This window comes from Lepidochelys olivacea (assembly GCF_965140295.1).
Source record: "Lepidochelys olivacea isolate rLepOli2 genome assembly, chromosome: 11".
In the NCBI taxonomy this organism is placed as follows: domain Eukaryota; kingdom Metazoa; phylum Chordata; order Testudines; family Cheloniidae; genus Lepidochelys; species Lepidochelys olivacea.
In genome coordinates, this window is record NC_140421.1 from 64,971,931 (window position 1) to 64,987,803 (window position 15,873).

A 15,873-nucleotide genomic window follows, 5' to 3' on the forward strand; every position below is an offset into this window, starting at 1 on the left:
TTAATTCCCCAGCACAAATACTGGAGCAAAGGCACTCAATATTTAAATAAATCCTTTCCACAGTCAGTGCACTCCCATGAGATCAATTTGGGATGCGGTGTTCCTTAATTCCCCTGCTGGGGCACTTCACATTCAACAAGAAGGGATATGTATGTCCCAAAAGTTAATCAAGTATAAGCTTAGAGCAGAAACGATAAACCAAGTAAGCAGGTTAGTCACAGTAATTGGATAAGTTCAGTGCAGGTAAGGCAGACATAACAACTGGGAAGTAAACTTGGTGTAAAACAGAACAGGTGCTCAGTTCACTTCAGGCTGTCTAAAAAACATTCTGCTTCTTGTGGCTTTGGGATCAGACGAACTCCCTCACCAAACACTGACATGAAATTGAGCTGAACCCTCCCTGCTTGGCAAGTTCCCTTGCTCTTCTAAAGGCTGATCTCTGTGCAACCACTTTTTCCCCCCCATAAATCTTGAAAAATGATTATCTTGTTTTGGGATGTCCCTCCCACCCCATGAGCTAGTTGCACTATTGTTTCTTTTACAGTAAATCTGATCAATTTGACAATCAGGTTTGGTATTTGAGCCTGGCTTAGAAACCTGCGTGTTCTCTAACTAGCTGAGCATTTCTGAAAGGAGCTTGGGGTTCTAGGGGCTTCCCTTTCTCTGCTCTTTCAGGTACTCCTATAATTCTCACATTATTATGGTGAGACCTTCCCCAAAGTTCTGCCACTTCAGATTTAAGAGAAGATAAATCTGTGAGGCTTCTCTGCACCTGAGCAGAGAGCCCTTGTACCTGATCTTCCACTGCTGACATTCTCCTTTCTGCTTCATTCACCTGTTTTGTCAACGCTTATGGAAAGGAGTTCATCGAGGTAAGATTTGTTGTGTTGTGGCTGTTGTGGACATGATATCTATGACTGCAGCAACTATTGCCAGCACGGCCATCATAGACATTGTGTCCTCAGCAGGAGCCGTCCTGTTCAGAGGATGGAGGACCTCCATTCTCCTTGTTAGTTGTTTACTTGCAGAGTTCTCAGTAGACATATCCGTGCCTGCTGACATTCCAGAGATTTTCTGGTACCTCTTCCTTTGTTGGAAGGGACGGGAGGGTCAGTCAGAGCCCTGGACTGTGGATGGAAATTGAGATTAGCGAATGGTTCTGGAGCCCCGGCGTCCTAAAATGAACCAGTTAAAGTAGAAGAAGGAAACGTTATGATTTATCTTTACACTTAGTAGGGTACTAACATTGCTGGCATGCTCATTTTTGAAAGGGAGGATTGAGACCCATGGAGAAAGAGAAGCAGGCAGCTTGGTCCATCAAATAGGGCACTGTATTAAGTCAGGAGGCCAGGACCCCAATTCAGCAAAATACCTGAGCATCTACATGACATTAAGGACCTGAGCAGACCCACTGAAGCTGATGGGACTATTCAGGTTCTTAAAGTTAGAAATGTGCTTCTCTATCTTATTGAGTCGGGGCCCGGGTTCTGTTCACATCTATAACTCTGACTGGTGAGTGACTTTTGCCTGGTTATTTCTCCTTTCTTTGCTGCAGTTTCCCCACTAAATAGTAGTGATACTTTTTTATTTCAGAGTTGCTAAACTGCAGGCTTCCCTTCTTACATGGCCCAGTTAATGAGAATTCTTGCAGATGTTTCTACTTGACTGCCTATGTTACATTAAAGTTTGCTAAGTGAGAAATTGTTCAAACTAATTCAAGTAGATGTTGCTACATGTTATTTCGATTTCTTTTGCTGGTTTACTTGGTCTCACTGTCAAGTAAGTCACAAGTTATCTGAACGACCACTTGTTTTTAATCTCTTGAGTGAGTGGGTGGATATAGAAGAAAATGCTTAGCTACCCAGGGAAGATACTGAGTCTTAAGAAGGCATAATTTTAAAGGGGGAGAACTTTGTATCTCGTATTCTCAACTGCTGAGCAAAGGTTGCCAGCTTAAACTGGTTTATTGGCATAATGCAGTTCAAGATCAAATGCCACGAGAAGCTTGCAATATGATCTCCAGTTCAGGAAAATCATCCTGCCCTTCAACATGTGCTAAGTCCTGTAATGCCCATTAAGTAAATGGAACTTAAGTACATGCTTGTAGTTAAGCATGTGCTTAAGTGCTGATCTGAATAGGGTTAGATTTAAAGTATATGTCTATATGTTGTCATGATCCCGGGGATGGAGCAGAATAGATAACGTGTATATTTTGCATTGGACTTCTTGATCTGTGTTCATTTAAGGTCAAGTGAGCTCAAGTATTAGTTTTTAATTGTTTGTCATGTGAAATCTGATTTAACCAAATGATTCATGCTTTTAAAAGATATTTTATTTATAAATTTGAGATAGAATAACAACAAGCTAGAGCTCTCAGGATGAGGCATGACAAGACAATTAATAAAACATCATTAGGTTACACAGTAAATGAAAGTACAAACTGAACTGACATTTAAGGAAACAATTTCACAATAATCTTTTATATCTTACTGCAAACTCACTTCTGTCTTGATTCTTCCTCTAATAAAAGGATTGGGGAGAGAAATGGCCTGGAAAAATAAATATATTTGTCTGATAGCTTCAAAGGATTCCATGTGGCATCAGTCACACTGTGAGAAGCATTTTTGGGAGAGTTTGAATGTTTTAAATCTTTATTATTGACTTCAGCAATAAAGATGAAACAGGAAAAAAATGGAAATCAGAGATAGATTTAAGAAATACCTAGAAAGTTGTTATTTCATTAATGAGGGTCAGCTTGGATTCACAAAAGGGAGCTCATACCTGAATCATCTGTCTGACAGTTTAAAAAGAAGTAACCAACTAAGATGACAAGGAGCAAAGAGTGGACATAGTTTACCTAGATTTTCAGATCCCTTGTAATAATACTGTGCTCAACTAACGATGAATCTCTGAGGTCTGCAGATATTCTATTGGGGGAATAGAGAACCGGCTTAGATCGCCAAGGCCAAAGGTCCATGTGCTGGGAGGCACTGTGAAATGGAGATGGGCAACTGGTGGAGTGCCACCAGGATGAATAATGGTACGGATGTTTTTTTCATTTTGTCAATAGCTTGTGAGAAAGAGCATGTAAGTACCAGCAAGATAACAAAATTTGCTGAGGATACAGAACTGGAGGGGCAACCAGTATAAAGGAAATGGACAACACAAGTCAGAAGGCCCGGGATAGACTGGCAGTGTGAAATGGGCAGATAGGTTGTCTGTGCATCAATTCACTGTAAAAGAAATTAAAGTAGGAGGCTAGGGACAAAACCAGGGCGTCTTTCAATCCTGAAATTTTCCACAATGAGTTTTTAATCTTCTGCTCTTTAGTACCTGCAGTAGCTGGTAACTCAGGCTGCAGTTTTTCCCAGCTCCCCATCTCCCATCACTGCTTTATTTTTATTTTATCTGAATTGTACCAGTAACCATGGAGATACTTAGTGATGCTGACTCTTGCCTCAACCTTCCTCATTGCAGAGCCCCTTTGAAAGGTTTTGCAGACACAGTACTGTGCATACGTATGCCTCTCGGAATTAATTCATTTCCTTCAATTTAGTTTCCTCCTCCTAAAGGAAAGAGAGAGAATCCCAGAACTTCTCCCAAACTGGCCCCCGCACAGGGCACTGTAAAATGGGCATATTCTGATGTTTCTTACTATGGCAGAGAAACTGGCAGTGATGGGATTCCAGCTGTGCCCTGAAGCTTTGGGGCTGAAACAACAGCCCCTGCAGCCATCCTTCCATTAGTGCTTAAAATGATCAACCAAAAAGGTGTGAAAACAAAATAGTCAGGCCTGTTGGGGGCTGTTTTTACCACCAAGGTACAAATTCTGTTCACAAGGCATCTTTCTTTTAACTTACAGTCGAGATCATATTAGATGCCACTACAGGCACCACATAAAATGTTAACCAAATTCACACACAGAAAAACCTTTGCTAAGGTTAAGGGATGGGTGCAGGCCGACGGCAGTAATTTGCATGGCAGGATGGTCTTGTGGTAATTGTACCAGACTGGGATTCAGGAAATGTGAGTGCAATTCCTGAGTCTGCCACTGACTTCCTGTGTGGCCTTGGGTAAGTCATTTATTGTTCTTTGCCTCTAGTCCCAGTCTCTACAATGAGGGAAATAATCCAGTGGGACCCTGAGCTCAGCTGGGGCTTCTAGCTGCTACTGTAATGGAAATAATAAAAAAATTAGCTAATTTTAAAAAAGAAGCTTATCATGGTACATGTCGCTTATTGCTGGTCTGGCACCTCCTCCTGGTTACTCTGGGGATTAGCTTGAGGCTGAAGCCCTCCCACCCATGGTTTGCACACCATCACTCTGTCACTGTTGTCTGCCTGAAGCCCCTCTCACAGCCTCAGGGACCACAGCATCCTCCTTGTGTCTTAACCGCATCACCATCCATATATCCCCCTTCCAGGGGTAAGTGTCTCAGTCCAATAATCATGCCACTGCCCCAGTACTGAGTGTGGGGGGGACCTGGGCCTGCTACTGTGGGTCCCAGCCCAGGGACCCTGTGGATAGCAGCCTCGTGTTGCAACTCCTTAACTTCTCACCATGCTGCCATGTCTCCCTGGCCCACTTCCCCACGTCCCCTTCTTTACCCTTGCCTCAGGGCATGCAACTGCCCAGTGCCAGCAGCCAGCCAGCCAAGAGCTCCCTCTTGCTCCCCAGTCTTTGCCAGCCATTGCTCTGTCCAAGGTGCTGCAGGTCTCTCCACCTACTAGAAACATAGTCCTCACCCCTTGAGCTTCCAACAGCAAATGACCCGGCCCTGCCCTGCAGCTCCTCTTATCTGAGCCTGCTGGGCCCGGATTGGTTGCTCCTTGCAATTCCTCCTGGATTGGCTGCGCTGGAGTGGGTCACTCAGAGGACTCCTCTCCCCTGCTCCCTGCTGAGGTTAAGCCTTTACACGCCGGTGTGGGGCAGATGCCCCATCACAAAGCTAAAACCCCCGAAAATGCAGCGTTAAGTCTTCCCTGAACAAACAAGGCATGCAGACTATCTTTCTTGCCCCTATATGTGGTATGTCTACATAGCAGCTGGGAGGGTGCAGGGGTAGACAGACACAAACCCTGCTTGAGCTAGTGCGCTGAAAATAGCAATGTGGCATGGGTGTTGGGGGCTAGCCACCTGAGTGCATCGGGGCAGGTCAGGCAGGATTGTACTCAGGTGCTGCAGCCACGTATGGTAGCATGCTCTCTTGAGCAGAGTTAGCATGCTTCTTTCTGCCTGTGCTTGGAAGCACCCTCCCAGATGCCGTGTCAACGTACCCGAAGATTCTCGCATCCCATTTTTCCTTCTTTATGGGTAGGGTATAGAAAACGTGTATGACAGAGCACCAGTTTTATGATTTGCTTCACAAATACGCATCCCCAATGCTAAGTATGACGATTTGTCTCCATGCTAACCTTTGCTCATCTCATTTAAGTGCTCTAATTTCATTATCCTGGGATGTGAGGATCATCTATGGAGACAAGCTAGCTTTATGGCTAATGACATTTGGAGAACTGGTGCATACATGCATCACAGGGCTCGATCCTGGAAGGACATAAGCATCCCCTGTGAGATGCTGAATGCCCTCAGCATCTGGCTGGATCAGGTCCAGAGTGACTGTGGATGTTGTCTGTCTGGTCAGGAATTTGTGAAATTCTTGCATATGTGCATCGTATGACCATAAGGAAAGCTGGAAGGGAGCACACCCACTACATGCTTTATGAGTGAGGCACTCTGGTTTTTGTGAAGACTGATTAAATGAATCTGTTTGCTATGGTCAGAGTCAATGGTTTGATTTTTCTCAGGACATCATTTCCTGGGCAGAGTTGAGGTGGTTTGGGTGCCTTGTTTGAGAAGTGCAACCTCAATTCTGCGTTTCCTGGGTGTCGAAAGGGTTGTATTCTGATCTCTAATTTTCTTTAAAGGCAATATACACTCACTGTTGATCTGGGCCTACCAACTTTAACTTCCCATGCACAAAGGTTCATAATTTTTTTTTAATAGTTCTGACCTGAAACTCAGGACCAAAGGAAGCTATAGGCTGCTTGATTTCCTGAGGACTGAAGGAAGGAAGCCTGATGTCACCATGCCTTCTGAAGTTCTAGGATGGGCCCAGAAATAGGGCACTGCCTGGGGAAATACATCGACTCCCACACTGAGCCATATGAGTGAGGCTTCTCAGAGCCATCTGCACTCAGTTCAGTCTTTAGGAGGGTTTTTAGGGGTCCCTGTTAGTCTTTCCCCCATGCCTTATGTTTATGGGACCCCGTAAGAGCTTTGGGGGAGTCTGTGGAGGAGCAGATGTTTGGGAGCAATTGGAGGACCATGAGGATACTACTACTAGCCGATGGGGGCTAGGTGGAGGAGCTGGAGAGCAGCTCCGTGCTTCGGGAGAAGGCAGCGAAGGTCTAGACTGGACCTGGCTTCTGCAGATGGTGAACCTCCTGTAGCTGGCAGCTATGAGACTCCCTTTTGATGAGTCACAGGAAGCTTGCTGGGAAGAGAAGTCAGGAGAGTCCTAGTGCTTTCCTTGCTTGCTTTTCTTATGCCCCTGTGCTGCTTCAGGGGTCCCCATCCCCATAACTCCTAGCAAGACACCTGTTCCACCCCATAGCGTCATGCTTGCCATTGGTGCTTGCCAGTTATTTTTACCTGACTGCCTGCTGTGACTCTTGGAGGGCAGGCAGTCAAAAAGACCTCAGGAGGCCCACAGGGAATGGGACTTGGTGAGAAGAGGGGGTTGGGAGGAGGAGGTCAGGCAGGACATTGCCCCCTCTCCCTCTGGACTTCCTGGACTCTATGGTAGGGGAGATCCCTCAGTGAACCTTAGGATGTTTCTCAGCCCTTTTCACAAGCCTCGAGCACCATGCTGGATCCCCCACATCAGCCCTCAAGACTTGGGAGGCTTGTTAGGTCTCCTCACAAATGCTTTTTAGAGGGAAATGGCCTCTGTTCCATTGACCAGACCCCCCCAGAGACAGGGTTACACTGTGGGGGTCTAACTCTGCAAGGAAAAGGGACAACAACTTGCTGTTTAAAATGGTCTTCATCTGCCATTTGACATGTGTAATTGAGCCCTTATCCAGCAGAATGCTTAAGCATGTGTGCCTAACTCTAAATTCATGAGTAGTCCCACTGGCTTCAGTGAGACTACCCATGTGCTTAAAGTCAGGCATGGGCTTAAGTGCTTTGCTGGATCGGGGCCTCAGTTTACCTTAATTTATTTTCAAAAAGAAATTAGACTTCTATCAACTACATTTTAGTCCCGGGCGCTAGATAGCCAGGGGAGTTCAGGCTATTAAGTTTGATCTCTTCTTCTGTCTTTTTTTTTGCTAGGAAGTTGCCCTCCCCTCCTTGAAAACAAGTTTGACAAGTTTTGAAACTCTATTCAACACTTTTTTTCAATATATAGGGTGCCATAATTCAGAAGCACCTAATCTGAGTCTGTTCAAATTCGGCTTTTTAAAAAAATCTACCCTAGCTCCTGATCTAGCACACGCATTTTGAGCCCAATATGTAAACTGTAGGGCAGTGGGGGCAAAATTGGATTTTTGACAGGAGCTTAGTTGCAAGCTGAACCATGGAATATTGGTGACAAATATTGGCAATAAATGTCCCCCATTCACAACATTTGAGCTCTCCTGGGAATTTCTCGTCTTTCTCGGTCACTGGAAATAAGCAAACCTGGAGCTCAAGTAGCCGAGTAAATGAGCTGACAATGAAACACCAAACAGAAAAATAAAGCAGAAATATCAAACCCCTCCCCTTCCATAATGCAGAAAATGAGACCTCCTTTTCAGCATATACAGTACGTAAAACCCGTGTAGGATTTGGACTGGTATAGCAACAGAAATACCGCATGCTGCTGCCTGTGTGCAGTGGGTGCGTGTGTGTGTGTTTGGCAATGGCACAAAGGAAACCCGTTGATGAAATTCATAGGATTAGAGGCCTGATTCCTGGGGACACACTTGGCTGAATGCATTAAAATGCCTGTCAGGCATTTGATACCAGAAACCCCTTGACAAACTGCTTAAGCAGACGCAAATGCAGTACCCTATTGTACGTGAATGATGGCGGAGCTGGCTGCCTTGTCATCCTTCTCGAAAATTCTGTGGCCAGTGAGCTCCCTCTTCCTCTCCCACTCGCCCTCTTTTCCTTTTCGCCACTGCAGGGACTTTTTCTAATTTGCCGTTTTCCTTTTCCCAATGTACACATGGTAGATGCAAGCTGGTGGCTTGCAGACTGCGTCTGTCTGGAGATAGGCAGCGAGCCGATGGATAATAACACTCCGGGAGAATGATTATGCAGCAGTTAGTTAAGGATAGGCTTTTGTGGTATGGCAGCATATGAGCTGGTAATGATTTTCTTTTTTAAAATGTCAGCTTTGTGTGATTTTGGAACATTAAAAGAAAACCACCGTTGTGTTGTAGCATTCCGAATTCAGTCTGCTGGGTATTAAGTGCTGCGTTAGTGTACCTTGGATCAATTCAAGATGTGTATATAGCACATGCTGTAGGTGTATACGTATCTTACATGTATCCATGTTAGTATAACAAAAACAATGTTTTTTTTTTCTCCTGTTAGCTGAAGAAAATACTTCATTTCATCAAAAATAAAATATTATCACTCCTTTTTTTTTTTTTTTAGCTTATTTTAACAGATTCTCCAGCCTGTTGTCTCTGACGAGGCGCACTGATTGGGGTCTGCTTATTCCACAGATCAAAAAGGTAAGGCACATTATATTTTAATATATTTATAAACAGATAGGAGTGTGGAGTTAATACTGATACGATCTTCTAGAAACGTATGTGCTTTTTCACTCTGTCATACTGTGCTACGTTACAGCTTTACTTGGGCATTAAATCTGATCTCAGTGCAGACTGTAAAAGTTACTTTTAATATGTACATATAAGCTTAGACTGTTTGATCTGTGGTGACTACCTCATCAGGTCAGTCATTTCAGCCACAGTGGCCACCAAAGGGGTGAATACTAACGGCTGTTTACCTGCTTACATGGATTTGGAACCCCTGTGAAAGCTGTACAAAATCCTCCATCCACATTGAGAGTTAATAGCGTTAAAAAGGGGGTCTTTTTAATATGGGTTTTAGTGTAACTGAAAGCTACATCTCATACTAAGAATGGGGTTAAATTCATTGGTTTGCTTTAGCCAGGTAAGATCTATCGCACAACTCAGACCTGGAAGCATAGAGATGGCTTAATACTGGGGGGGGAATTGCTTTTAACCCCCACCTTGCTGCCAGAAAATACACATGCCTCAATACAGCTTCAGTTTTGGTGCATGGAATTTTAATGTATCTATGGGGCAACACTGGAGGAGCACATTCCCCGTGTTTATTAGATACGTCATTCAGCACAGAAGAGGCTCTTGCTATATGTTGCTACAAAAGCAGCAGAATCTGCTATTTATGAATGTTTTGTTGCTGAAACATAAATGAGAAAATATATATTCTACTTCTCTTTCTTGTTTCTGTTGTTTAATCTTTTGAGACTATCGGCATAGCATAGAGGGCTGCTGGAGAAGTCACTGGAGAAAGGAGCTCTTTTGTAATAGGGCCCTCAGAATGAGGACCTTGCAAACTGTGTGGGATTTTTGAAAGGATCTAAGTGTTTTAGGAACACAAATCACATTGATTTTTCAATGGAACTCATGGTCCTAAGTCACTTGGAAGTTTTTTCAAAACTGCCTGTGTGTCTCCTTTTTCAGTGGAGATAATGTGTGTGATCATCACTCATTAACCCCTTATGTGCCATACTCCTCCCAGTATCTTTCAAGCCAAACCTCCCAATGGGCATCCACTCTGTTGTCATGAGATTGATCAGCCTCCTTTAAGTCTATAAGAATGCCTTTCTTTTAAAAAAAAAAAACAGATGTTTTGGAGAACTCCAACAATCAAACAAAATTCAGAAGCACTTTGTTCATTTTGCTTAACTTCTTATATATCTTGTCACAAACCTACAGTAGCCTCCTAGAAGTAATGGGATTTCATTCATGTAATCTTTACACAAAGTTCATTGTCCTTTTAGCTGTTAAGAAACTGGTTATGCCAATATCAGTGCTAATTGAACGACTGAAATAAGAAAGGATCCAAATCTTTGCTCCAAAAAATGAAGCTGAACCAAACCCTGAATCAATGTAGAATTCAGAAAAATTCAACTTCTTTTAAAAATTAAGCCTCTAATCCTACAAATACTTACATACCTGCTTAACCTCTGTGGGATTACTCATGTGCTTAGAGTTAAGCAGGTGTATAAGTGTTTGCAGCGTTAAGGCCCACACTTGCAAAGATGTCTTCATTATCCTATTTCATGGAGTCTTTTGGGGATATCAGAAGCCCCCCAATCTCCCCCCCACGCGCACACACAAAAAAGAAAATTCTGCAGGAAAGGGAGTTCTTGTGGTATTTCCAGCCTGGGTGAAAGCAGGAATAACGGAAACTTTGGGAAAAAGCCCAGTCTCCTGAGATGTCCAGTGCTGTTTCCAGTTGTCAGATATTGGGATGAGTCAGAAAACATGTAAACCCAATGACACTTCTGGATCTTTGCTCTCAGCTAACAGCAACTGCTAACGGGCTTCCCTGTGAATTTTTGTTTAATATTTTCATTTATCATGATGATAATGAAATTGGACTTCCCGTACAATCGAAATTGATTGATAGATGCTATTTCTGAACTAAAACGAGTATGTTTTTCAGGCTGTCATCAGGCCATCTGACATTCTCGATAATTATTTTCTGACCAGAATCTTGCCTGTAATGGATATTTTATATACTATACGTATATACATTCTTCTACATCTCTCCCTGTTCTATAGACCATTATATTTCTTCTGTCTTTAGGGGGATTTCTGCTGTTTTTCAGATTTCCCTCAAAGGAAATGTTTTGTTTTGTTATGCTTTGCATAGATGGCGTTAATAATATTTCCTCCCTGATATTCATTAACATGGGGACTCGTTATGGCCAAAAGGCATGGACCAGCAATGTGTATAAAATTCTTTGATTCATAAAACATATGTTCAACAACTTGTTTTGGGCTAAGCTCAAGTCATTTTTCTCTCCCTCCTCCAACCCTGGTAATTTCACTTCCATGATCCTAGGGCAACAAGCCAAACTGCGGTACCAATCTGAATTCATTAACGCTTTCCAAATGGTGCTTCAAGGACTAATGTTGCTTACTAGTCTTGATGTCAGCATTCAAGGTTTTGCTGCAGTCCTGGAGAATTGTAAAGGAATGTTCTCCACCAGGATAAAAATAAAGAAATAGAAGTGAGGCCATCATTAACGGACCATGTTTGACTTGCATGGTTTTTCACCAATTAGTGAATGGTGAATCAAAATCTCGGATTATGCAATTCCTTTGGCTATAATGCTTTTCCTCTGTTATGGAAATTCTTATTGAAGTGTGCAGCCATTTACCAAACCTTTTGTGATCTCCTGAGCGCAGAAAAACTCAAGTTTCATCTGTTTGTTTATACTTCAGAGAGGAGATGACTTAAAATGAACTATATATATTTTTATACCTCCAATTTATGCAGTTATAATTCATTTTAACCCTGTAGCTGTAGCCAGCTCTTTGGTAATCCTACTGCAAATTGTCCCTTCTATCTACAGAAAAGAAAAGTAAAAGGCTGCTATACTATACATTATGTATGCTGTATCAATTATTATATATTATTTATCCTGTAAATAATCATTTGAAAATAATGTTATAGTCTTAAAACAACAGTTGGGTTGCTTACTGTATTAGATTTGTGCTAGGTTGACAGGAGGCATTTAACTAAAGTTGCAAACCAGTGGATACAGTGGAGAAATGGCAAAAAGAAGGGAGTTTTGTGGAACGATAGGAATAAAGAACAGAAGCCAAAGAGTATAGAGGCAATTACGTGGTAGATTTTTTTGTACGTGGTAGATTACACTTTCTGAACTCTTGGGCATGAAGCCAAAGTTATGTGATATTTTGGCATCGACTTTATTTAAACAGATGACAGTGTGGCCACATTCATTGAAGGCATTGAAAAATACACATTTATCCCTAGTGTAACTATTACTGTGAGTTGCACCAGTGGTGTGTCTGTCTTAATTCCTGAGATGAAATGGACATCTAGGTCTTAATACTGTTTATTAAGAGGTTTATTATAATATAAGCACAATGCAGATTCTTACCGTGCCCCTTTTCGAAAGAATCGACATTGCTGGTAAGCAGGGGTTCTACTTTAGAATTGTTCCAGGAGGAACCTCAATTTTTTATTCAGCTTCCCAGCCAAATTCATTGCACAGTCCACCAGTAGCCGTATTATCTTTTTTTAAATCATGTGAAAAATATCCAAAGCGGATTAAAGCCAAGTCACTCTTCTTTGGGACAGCTGAATGTTGAACATAAGTGTGCAGTTTGGCCATTTCCTTTTATTTTAGTGGCAGTAACATACATAGTTCCCTCTGTGCTGATTTTTTTTTTCTTTTTACCTTTCTGTCATAGACATTTATAAGGCCCCGATTGCCTTGGTATGTGAGCACCTCACAATCTTCAATGTAGTTATCAAAACGCCCCTAGGTAGGGCAGTGCTCTTATCCCCATTGTACAGATGGGGAACTGAGGCACAGAGAGGCCAAGGTCACACAGGAAGTTTGTGGCAGAGCAGGGACTTGAACTCTAGCTTTCCAAGATCTTGGTCAGTACCCTAACCACGTCAATCCTCCTGTACTCAGCGGAATCCACCCTCCCCACCCCCGTCCTCAAGGCCCTGGGGCGATGGGTGGGATGGACCTGTCATCAGACACAACCCATCAGTGACACTTCCTCAGTAGCTTGGCTACAAAATGCAAAGTGAGACTGGGTCAGAAACTAAACCCAGATCTGTTTGCATAGCATTAGGCGCCATTAACTAGAGGAAGAAAGGTGATTAAGGGACAGGCCTGGTAGACAGGAGACCTGGCTTCAACTGTTGCAGGCTGCTCCTTGTCACTTTTGAAACAACACTTTGTGTCTGTGCCGCACTTTTCTCATCCATAAAAAGTGGGTGGTCGCATTTGTCTGCCTCCACAGGGAGCTGTCTCTGAAGTTCTAAAGTTTGAAAAACACTTTGAGATCCTCTGGCAGAGGGAACAGTGTAAGTACAAAGTTTACTTAAGGAACCTAGATGCCAAAGTAATGGGAGCCTAGATAGTATATTGACCTTAGAAATGGGTGTGCTAGTAGTAATTAATTAATTAATTTATAGCACAAATACGTGAGGCGGACATTTTATTTGCCTAGGAATCTACTGGTTAATGGCTTGGCTTTCGATGTAAATTACATGGTGATCCCACAGTACTGAGTGAGGGTTAAGGTAGACATGATGAATAGATGTGAGTCAGTTCCCCAATCCCATGTTGTACAAGGTATTGCTGCTTACTTACGGGGGTGTCAATCATACTTACATTGGTATGTGGGAGCAGGGAAAGCCAAAAAGAGATTGCACTGGCAGGAACAAGCAAAGAATACTGCTGACTCATCATTTAAAAACCTGTAACATTCTCTGAAAGGCCAGGTATGAAAACTAACCACTTCTGCCCGTCCCTCTGATGATCAGAAGACAGTTTTTTGATTATTTATTGCCAAAAGAAACCTCTAAATAGTTGTGCAGTGCAGCATTTTCAGTGCCATTTTGGTCGTACATTGTTGCAGCACTTGTGAGAAATCATGGGCAATTTATCTTAGTACATTGGGCGACAGTCAACTCTAAATCACAAAAGCATTTTCTGAGTCATCACAGTTCTTGCAAGGAGGTGACTTTCTAGGTGCATGTGATTGTTGAATCAGATTAATTTTTTTTTATACTGGCAGCTTGAAAATATTAAAGCGCTGCTTGATTGGATAAGACAAAAATGAGTCAGATTTAAGGAAGCTACTTACTACTTACACAATGAAGAAATGTTCAGAAGCTACTAGGGGGAAAGGAAAGGAATGTAGGATGAGAGCAAAGATCCTAGGGTTGTATGTTATCCACAGGGTAAAATTTTCATAAGCGCTTAAATTCCATGGATTACGAAGTCACTTACTTTTGAAAATGTTACCTCAGCCTTTGTGCAGAGCTCTGAGGAATATCACTGGGAATTGCATGTACAGAACAAAATGGTTTGATGTGGCCCATAACTACTAAGGAAAACATTGGAGACGACAGTTGGAAAACCAGATCAGCAGTTCATGTAGAGTTAGGGTACTCAACAGTGTTTTACATCATTCTTTCTCTGCTGTCCTCTCCCATGCTAATGGTCGTATTAGACCATTTTGCTCATTCAGAGATGAGCCTTTAGTTAGGGTTCAGAGTCCTTAATCGAGACATGTGGCAAAGCTACTCATTTATCCACCTCTAGTCAGTGTCTTCCATCTCCTAACTTTTTATGATCATTGACATTCTCCAAAATACTGGAATAAAAGAAGGCAGTCTGCAAAAATATCTCTTGGCTTCAATGCTGTTCTCATTAGACTGCAAAAGGAACCTGATTGGGTCCTATATCAGATTTCAGATATTTTAAAATGATTTGCACACCCTTTTTTGTACAAAAGGGTATTCTACTAATAGAACTGTCTTTACACTGGTGACATTACAGTGCAAAAATATGTGGCCAGATTCTGCTCTGATGTAAATGAGACTTGCTCCATTGCAGACAACAGAGCTATGCTGCTTCACACCACCTCAGGCTCAGGCCATAGTGTGTGGTTTAGGACCTGGATCTTGCACAGATTTATGCATGTGTTTATCTTTATGCCCCATGAGCTGGCCCATTGACTTTACTGGGACTATTCACAGTGTGTAAAGTTAGGCACGTGTAAAAGTCCTTTTTGCAGAACTAGGGCCTAACATTTTGTTTTGGCAACAAGGAAGCTGTATGTTGACTAATGATCACCTCTCTCTAGCAACTGTATTTTATATTTTTCTATGAATGAGCAAATATAGTAATAGGGTTTTGTTGTAATTTCTATGCTGTTTATTAGCAGAATGGAAAAAAAAGTAATGTTGACCTTATTTTGTTTAAATTGTGGTTTGAAGCCTTTCTTGTCTGGTAGGGTTTTAAAAGTTTGTCAGATATGGAGAGATTTAAGATGGAGCCATGTTGGAGAATGGCCATTAGGGAGAAAAATGGCAGAACTAAAAAGGTTTGAAAAGTTGTTGATGGGCATGTGTGTTAAGGGACAAATTCTGCCCTTGGATTCACTTCACTCAGAGCCATGCTGTCACATCAAGAAATTTGAACTACAAAATATTTCCTGTCCATGTACTATTACCACAGACAAATGGGTAATCGTCTTTGAAAACGGTTATGGTTCTACTTGTGAACGTGTATGAAGACAAAAGCACCTCATCTGTTCTACCTGAAATCAATGGCAATATTCCTTTCACTTCACTAAGAGGAGAACTAAATTATTGGATTATAAATTGTTTAGGGTTGGGCAACGTGATTCAGGATTTGTCTACTCACAAGTCAAACAAGTTGCAAAACTCTGTCAGACCCTCCTTTTTCCATTCAAGAATGGCTTATTTTTATTTAGCTTAAACCTGTTCCTAATCGATTTAACTCTCTATAAGCCAGGTTTATATTGATTTCAGGGGGTCCACGCAACCTTTTGCACTGATTTCACCACTTTGATTTTAAATCGCACCTGTTGTGAAACCATGGCTGCTAAGCATGCAGACATGTCATTACTCACAAGGCCTGACTCTGCAAGATGCTGCATGCCTTGCACCAGGTGTTGCACACCCTCATGTGACTTCATTCACACCCTCATGGTCCTCAGCGGGGGGGCGGGAGGTGGCTAACACCTCTCAGGATCAGGTTTTAGATTCATGCATATTCCCTTCCCTAATAAGCTTACA

General features: G+C 42.3%; 1 protein-coding gene across 32 annotated transcripts in view; it reads left to right on the forward strand.

Annotated features, from left to right (window-relative positions):
- The window catches only part of MAP2 (microtubule associated protein 2), a 340,514-nt gene that overhangs the window by 136,742 nt on the left and 187,899 nt on the right, over positions 1-15,873 (forward strand). For 31 of the 32 annotated variants that reach the window (XM_084643737.1, XM_084643738.1, XM_084643739.1 and 28 more), the window contains one exon: positions 8,647-8,726. The gene's annotated coding sequence lies outside the window, so the exon portion shown is untranslated. Of the gene's footprint in view, positions 1-7,518; positions 8,354-8,646; positions 8,727-15,873 lie in introns of those variants that run through there. The other variant, XM_084643765.1, reaches the window with a different exon arrangement.